This window comes from Triticum urartu, unplaced genomic scaffold (genome assembly GCF_003073215.2).
Source record: "Triticum urartu cultivar G1812 unplaced genomic scaffold, Tu2.1 TuUngrouped_contig_3485, whole genome shotgun sequence".
NCBI lineage: Eukaryota > Viridiplantae > Streptophyta > Magnoliopsida > Poales > Poaceae > Triticum > Triticum urartu.
The window spans coordinates 1,837-10,179 of record NW_024114024.1 but is presented as its reverse complement, the minus strand read 5'-3'; the positions used below and the strand labels follow the sequence as shown (position 1 = coordinate 10,179).

General features: G+C 44.0%; 1 long non-coding RNA gene across 1 annotated transcript; it reads left to right on the top strand.

Moving 5' to 3' along the window:
* Positions 1-1,998: 1,998 nt before the first annotated feature.
* LOC125527284 lies at positions 1,999-4,439 on the top strand. Its single transcript, XR_007292031.1, has 3 exons — positions 1,999-2,960; positions 3,479-3,734; positions 3,829-4,439. It is a non-coding gene; the product is annotated as an uncharacterized LOC125527284 (long non-coding RNA).
* The last annotated feature ends 3,904 nt before the right edge of the window (positions 4,440-8,343 follow it).

The window sequence follows — 8,343 nt, the reverse complement described above, 5'->3', positions numbered from 1 at the left end:
AACTCAGGTCATAGCTATTCAGCCCGCTGTTATGGAAATCTGAAAAATAGATTGAACCATATTGACAAGGCGATGGTACAAGTATGTACAAAAAAGGTTGCAGCTGCAAGGTTAAGACTTAAAGTCACAATTGATTCCATTAGGTAAGACTAAGTTTATTTGTTTCAATAATTAACCTAGTATATTTTGTATTTATGTAAGACTAACATGTCCTTTGTCTGTTATTTCATTAGGTGGTTAACATTCCAAGCTTGTCCATTTAGAGGCCATGATGAATCTCCAAGATCCCTAAACCATGGTAATTTTCTTGAGTTGGTAAAGCTTTTGGCTGCTTATAACAAGGATGTCAGAGATGTTGTCTTGGAAAATTCTCCACAAAATGCCAAGTACACCTCACACCCCGTTCAGCAAGAAATCCTTGGTTTACTTTCCAGGAAAGTGCAGAAAAGTATTAGAGAAGAAATTGGCAATAGCAAATTTTGTATAATGGTGGACGAGTCTAGAGATGAATCTAAAAAGGAGCAGATGGCACTGGTCATTCGGTTTGCTAATAAAGAAGGGTACATAGATGAGCGCTTCCTTGACATCATACATGTTAGTGACACTGCTGCATTGACTCTCAAGGAGGCAATTTGTACTGTCTTAGAAGATAATAACCTGAATGTACAAGATATTAGAGGTCAAGGATACGACGGCGCAAGTAACATGCGAGGGGAATGGAATGGATTGAAAGCTCTAATATTAAATGAGTGCCCTTATGCTTATTATGTGCACTCCATGGCTCATCAGCTCCAATTGGCTCTTGTTGCAGCATCACGAGAGGGACACGAGGTGCATAATTTTTTTCAGCATGCAAATTTTGTGATAAATGTTGTTAGTGCGTCGTCTAAACGGAATGATGAGTTATTAGCTAATCAAGCTGCTGAAATTGCACGTGGCGTTGAATTGGGTGAGCTTGATACGGGAAAAGGGGCAAATCAAATAGGCTCTTTACAGAGGCCGGGAGACACGAGGTGGAGTTCTCACTTCAAGTCAATTAATAGCTTGAGGAAGATGTTTGCTGCTACGATTGCAGTTCTATGAAGTGTAGCAAATGATCGTTCAGTCACAAGATATTCTCGTGGAGATGCAGTGGGCGCCCTAAAGATGATTATCTCTTTTGATTTTGTATTCATTATGCACATCATGGAGAAAATTATGAAGATCACAGATGTTTTATGTCAAATGCTCCAAAGGAAGTCTCTGGATATTTTAAACGCATTAGATTATGTTGCAAACACAAATTTTCTACTTGCTGAACTAAGAGAAGATGGTTGGGAACCACTTCTAAAAGAGGTTAAATCTTCTTGTCTGAAGCATGATATTGACATCCTCGATTTTAGTTCCAAGTATGTCTCTTTTCCTATATCTAGATTGGAATATTAATCATCACAAGTATTTTAATATAATATTGTTGCCATTTGTAGGTACGTTGATATGACTAAATCTCGAAACAAGCATGACAACACCACAACACTTCACCACTATAAAGCAGATGTATTCAATGTTGCCATAGATCAACAGTTGGTCGAGCTAAATGACCGGTTCAGCGTTCAAAGCACTGAGCTATTGAGGCTTTGTGTATCCTTGAATCCACTGCATGACACATTTGATGTGACAAAGATATGCACTCTAGCAGAAAAGTTTTATCCTGCTGATCTTTCTAACCAAGACTTGGCTCGGTTAGAGTCTCAACTTATCCATTTCAGAATGGATGTTCGCTCACATCCAGACCTAAAATGCTTGCATTCACTTGCTGACTTGACTGTTGGTTTATTCAAAACTGGTAAAGTTCAGGACTACTCCATGGTTGATAGACTATTGCGGTTGGTTATTACTCTTCCAGTTTCAACAACAACCACCGAGCGAGCCTTTTCTGCTATGAAACTAGTGAAGACACGTCTTCGAGGCAAAATGGGTGATGACTTTCTTCAACATTACATGATTGTCTACATTGGAAAGGATATAGCTGCAAAAGTCACATCTGATAAGATTATCCACATTTTCGACGATGGTACTCATAGAGTTGAATTTCAGTTGATAGATATGTAATTTTTTTTGTTGCTAAACATACGTTGTCATGCACTCATATCAATTCTACTGTTGAGACTATATTCTTGCGTGGTGTATAATTTGGAATGATTATTATCTGTCTCGCCTCCCTCATGTTCAAATCCTGGCTCCGCCCCTGGCCTGGCAGCCGGGCCTCCTTCGTCAGTTGTGCCTTGTTCCTCAATTGAATGGTCAATCAGGCCCTCCACGTGTGTATTGGGGCGCTCAAACAAACTCATGCCATGATTGTACGTGCATGGATGCACGAACTGAACGTACAACACAAACACGGCGGTGCTAAGATTATATTGAATCCGAACTGAACGATTTCTCAGTAAAATTTCTGTATAGAAATATCCCCAGGATTGATGCATTATCAGGCTGAACTCCTTCTGCGCTACCAAGTACGTCAGGTCGACCTCTAGCCCAAATTCCCAATGCATCCCAATCTTAGCTAGTACACCCCTCCATGGCATGTGAAACAGGAAAAACAGATCAATCCATCCAATTCCAATGCAAGTGAAAAACAAAACTACTCTAGTTGGTGGTCATGGTTCCCTGGCAACAGAGAAGATGGTTGCAACGTTTCTACTAGACTGTGAACCCAACCTTTTATGGACAGAAAGTAAGTGCAGGCGGTGTTGGCCAAACATTAATGGCAAGCTGCATTACATACTAGCATGCATATATATGCGCCTGAAGGCCTGATATAGTCTTGATGAAAATGGGGTCTTAGAAAGGAAAAGGACAAGCTCCCGCCTATCATGAGATCCTCTTATGGGTAGGGAAAGTGTTCCATGTAGACGGGCGATCTCAACCACACAAAGTAGTGAAGTTTCAGTATATTTGAGAGTACCATACTACTGCAGGTCATTATATTTTCATTTGTCCTTGCTTGTGAATCCACTGTCTTTAAAAAAACTGCACAGTAAAACGTGACATACCATCATGCGCCTGTTACTCCCGGCTAATGATATAGCCATGATTTTATTGAATCCTTTGATACTAGACAACGTGACATATAGAAGGGGAGATCGGGAAAAATAGGAACCATTTTCTGCACATCCCGAATGGCGCCATTTTGTTAAATCCCTTGTCGTTCTGGACGTCGGACATTCATGAGACAGGCGGTCCGGCCCAAACCCTAGAAGCGTTGCCGCGAGGCCACCCCAAACCCTAGAAGCATCGAGGCCACCCCAAACCCTAGAAGTGTTGTCGAGGCCACCCCAAACCTTAGAAGCGTTGTCAAGGCCAGCCCTAACCGTAGAAGCGTCGAGGCCACTAATTAATATTCCTTTTTGTGATTATCTAGCTAGGTCTACGATTTGCAACTAATATATCCATCTGTCATGTTTGTATATTAATTGCCATGTTGTAATATTTGCAGAAACTATGGAGCACCGAGGCTTGGAAGCAGAACAGTTGTTGGGGGACATAATCCTCGGCTGAGGGGATGTCATGACGTATCTCAACAACACCGATGGTCTGGGAGGAGAGGGGGAAGCAGGCTCCGGTGATCGAACAATGGATGAGGAAGGACATGATCATGATGGCTCCGGTGACTGAATGCCGGTGGAAGAAGGAGACTGTAATGACGGCTCCGGTGACCGAACGGAGGAGGGAGCTGTTGCAAATTCCGTGAGGTATATATATTAATTAAGCCTGTGCTGACTAGCTAATTGATACATTAATTGTTTTGGTATGTACACATATTAACCCTTCCTTCTTCTTTTCTAGCCCTCCGGATCGAGCCAAACTTCGGTAACGAGACGAGGCCCGAAGAAAAGGTTGCGTCAGGATGAAAGGTTCACGATCACAGCAATCGTGGGCGATGGCCAACCGATTGAACTCAGCCAGACCAAGGAAGCATTTTCTGCTCAGTGCGGGGTTCTTGTTAGGGACATGATCATGGTCAGCATCCACCAATCGAATAGGACTAAGAACGAAGACTCTCAACTTCCTTATGTCCATGATAGACAGAAAGATGGTCTTTGGACCGCACTGAAGGCAAATTTCACCCTAACACCAGAGGAGGATCCGGATAAGCCAGTTATAGAGCCATTGGTCAAGGCTCATGCTATTAAGAAGATGGCAGATCTATTCAGGAGGTGGAAGAATGAGTTGAAATCAACGTATGTCGACAAAAGGGAAGACTCCAGAATTCACCGGCCGATTTGAGAAGATAAGAGATCACTGGCCCGCATTTGTGGCCTACAAGACATATGGAACTTGACTTTAGATGTTAGGGATTCTAAGAGATCTTATATTGTATATATGTAGCTAGTAGTGCCGGATAGATATACGAAAACTTGTTGTTCGACCAATCTCTCATAGAAGGAGGAGGTCGATCACTTCTATCTGTATATGTTCATGACGATCTTGTGTACTTAATAGTTTCCTTCATTTGCTTACTAGCTAGCGTGTCGCGAGTTCTCTCTATACGTATAGTACGTAGCGTCGACCAAGCACGGAGATAAGAGAGGTCACTTCTCTCTATTAGCTAACTAACACAATATATGAAACCCCTAAATTAACCCTACAACCCCCCCCCCCATTTCAAAAAAAACCCAGCCCCTGAATTGCTGACGTGTGAATGCTTTTTGGTCCCGGTTGGTGTTACTAAAGTCCCTCCTGTCTGGACAAGCCACAGCGGCCACGTGGAGCCCCATCTATCCCGGTTCATAAGCGAACCAGGACTAAAGGTATTGGGCTTTAGTCCCAGTTCCAAAACCGGGACAAATGGGCCTCTGAAACCGGGATAAATGGCCCTTTTTCTACCAGTGATGTGTTGACATGTACAATTGTTTATCTCAAGAATGAGTTGTGTAGGTAGAATGTTACTTCTAAAAAGGGCCGATATACATGTATTTGAGATGCTAGCTATTTAAAAAATAGTAGTCTAAATTATATAGGTATAAAAAATACTACCAAATTTCCGAGCCTCATTTGAAAAGTTGATATAAAGGTTAGTGACCGATGTTTGATGACGATCAATACTTTGATTCGTGTGCCAGACCTTGTGAGTCCTTTAGAGTGTTTTCGTAGCTAGTTTTATACTGGCATGGTTGTTCTTCCCTGATACATATTGAGTATATATATGCAGAATATGCATAAAATTCCATTGTGTTTGGTAGAATGTATGGGATGAGACATGTTGAGCCAAGAGCTTGTTTGGCAGGTTGTATCGGTCCAAACATGTGGGTTGTGATTTCGTTTGGTAGAGTAGGTCCGAGGTAATGCGGTTATCTCCTATCCGAGATGGTAAGGATACCACCACAAATATGAGATATTCAAAGAAAATTTTGACACAATTCAGCCAAGATTTCAGGACCATCATACACATTTACAAAATAATTAAGTGGATTTGGAGCATCATTTGCACAAAATAATAATTCATGTGTCCTAAAAAAGAACTTGTTATCAACAGAAATGTATCTACCATATAGTGTACAACAATCAACCATGAAATAATGCACCAAACTTAAACAAAAGAATTCCATCATTCAAGAACTATCAACACAGCATATAAGTAGAGCGAGAATTGCTCTCGGCCTTAATCATCCAATTGTAACAGCGAATATAAAACCTTTTGCACCATAAAACTAATAATCGTACAAAGTCTTATTACAATTAGATTACAAAGTACAAGGTCAGGTTCTTCTATATTGCTTCCATCCAGGTTGTAAGGGCATATTTATCCCTAAGGTGTTTTGGTGATTGATGACAATGCGTTTGCGGACTAATCGTGTTTCTTCGCTAGGCACAAGACGGTTTGGTGTCCCTCGAAGACTATTGAAGACGGCGTTTTTCTACGTTTCTTTTTGGTGGATTTCAGTCGTAGGAAAGCCGTACTATTAAGAGGGGGTCCGCGTCGGAAAGGTTCGGGTGGAATCATCACGTACACGTTTCTCCCTAGTCCCCTCCTTTCCCCTGCACCTTGGAGCATCCTCCGCTTTTATCTCTTTACCTTGTTCTGGCTGCTGTGTTGGCTTGCGGTAGTACTGCTCCTTAGTGAGCGGTAGTACCGTAGGCACCAGCGGTAGTACCGCGGGTGCCCACGGTAGTACCGCTCCTCTGGAGCCGTAGTACCATGCCCCCCCAGGCCAAGTACCGCTCCCTCGTGGTAGTAGGGGCGGATGTAATTTTTTACATCCGCGCTATCGCGCTAGTACCGCATCCCTTGGGCGGTAGTACCGTGCGCGGCCTGGCTCAGCTGCCAGGCGGTAGTGCCGCTCCTCTGCGGTAGTACTGTGTCGGATTTTCGCTACGTCCGTTTTCCAGCGGAAGTAGGCACGGATGTTCTGTTATCCACGCTCTTCCCAGGCATGGGGTTCCTTGCCTTGTGGTAGTACCGCAAGGGGGAACGGTAGTACCGCGTCTGCGGAAGTACCGTCCTCAGCCCATGTGCTTAAGGTCTGCCCTAGCTACTGCTGCTGCTGCAATAGTACCGTGGCTCCTCACGGTAGTACCGCGTGGCCCAGCTGTAGTACCACTGTTCTGGAGCGGTAGTACCGCTGGTCGCGGGCTGGTAGGAGGATAACGGTTAGATTTTCTTCCTTATCTATATAAGGGGTGTCTTCTTCCTTGTGTTGACTACCTCTTTCAACCCTAAGCTCCATTGTTGCTCTAAGCTCCATTTTTTCCCGATCTCACTCCCTAGCCAATCAAACTTGCTGATTTGCTCGGGAGTGGTTGAGAAGGCCCCGATCTACACTTCCACCAAGAGAAATTTGATTCCCCCCACTAATCCCTTGCGGATCTTATTACTCTTGGGTGTTTGAGCACCCTAGACGGTTGAGGTCATCGCGGAGCCATGGTCCATTTTGGTGAAGCTTCGTGGTGTCGTTGGGAGCCTCCAATTGAGTTGTGGAGATTGCCCCAACCTTGTTTGTAAAGGTTCGGTCGCCGCCTACAAGGGCATCAATAGTGGAATCACGACATCTCGCACTGTGTGAGGGCCTGAGGAGAATACGGTGGCCCTAGTGGCTTCTTGGGGAGCATTGTGCCTCCACACCGCTCCAACGGAGACGTACTTCCCTTCAAAGGGAAGGAACTTCAGTAACACATCCTCGTCTCCACCGGCTCCACTCTTGGTTATCTCGTGCCTTTACTTGTGCAAGCTTATTTGTGTTATATCTCTTGCTTGCTTGTGTTCCTATCTTTGTTGCATCATATAGGTTGCTCACCTAGTTGCATATCTAGACAACCTACTTTGATGCAAAGTTTAAATTGTTAAAGAAAAGCTAAAAATTGTTAGTTGCCTATTCACCCCCCCCCTCTAGTCAACCATATCGATCCTTTCACTTGGTATCAGAGCCTCGTCTCTTTATTAAGGACTTTACCGTCCGAAGAGTATGGTTGATACCGTAGACGGTGTGGAGGAACACTCCGGTGTGAATCCAATCTCATCTACGGGCGATGGGGGGACCTCGATCTCTCGTGAGGAGTTCAATGTGGCCTTGGAGACATTGAAAACCTCCATGACGACCGAGGTTGAAAGCATGTTTAGTAAATTCCTTGAAGGGCTTAAACTATCCACCGCACCGTTGAAAGTGGGTGATCCCACCGACAAGGTGACGGATGCTATCTCCGACAAGGGGGAAGCTAGTAGTGAAAAGGCTCCTTCTTCTAGTGGTAAAAATGGCACCGACATCTTTGCTCATGTGGAACCACCACTTGTCTATGGTGGACCGGTTCCTTCCACTCATTTGAATCATGCCGGTCCTCCCCCTAAGATTGTGAAAAATGAGGACTTTGATTCTTGGGTTTACCGCTTTAAGCGTCATTTAAATCATGTGAACACGAATCTTTGGGGAATCATTGAAGAAGGTTTCCATCCGCATGATCCAAGCAACTTCACTCCTCGAGAAGCCGCGGATAATCAATTCAATGAGAATGCTCTCTTCATCATACAAGATGCAATTCCACCCGAAGATCCTCCTCATCTTCGGCCCTTCGCCTTGGCCAAAGATGCATGGCTTTGTGTTGTCTATGAAGTAGTGCAAGATGAAGCCGGTCTATGAAGTAGTGCAAGATGAAGCCGATGAGTTTGCTATGAAAGAAGATGAAGAACCCCGTGAGCTTTATCGAAGAGTAACCAAACTCGCAGTCTCACTCCGAGATCACGGGAGCAAGGACATGGATGACAATTGGATCAAGCGCACATTCCTCAAGGCAATGATGCCTTACCACAAGGCCATGTCCTCCTTCATTTGTCAAAGGCCGGACTTCCACACTTTGACCTCAAGTGAA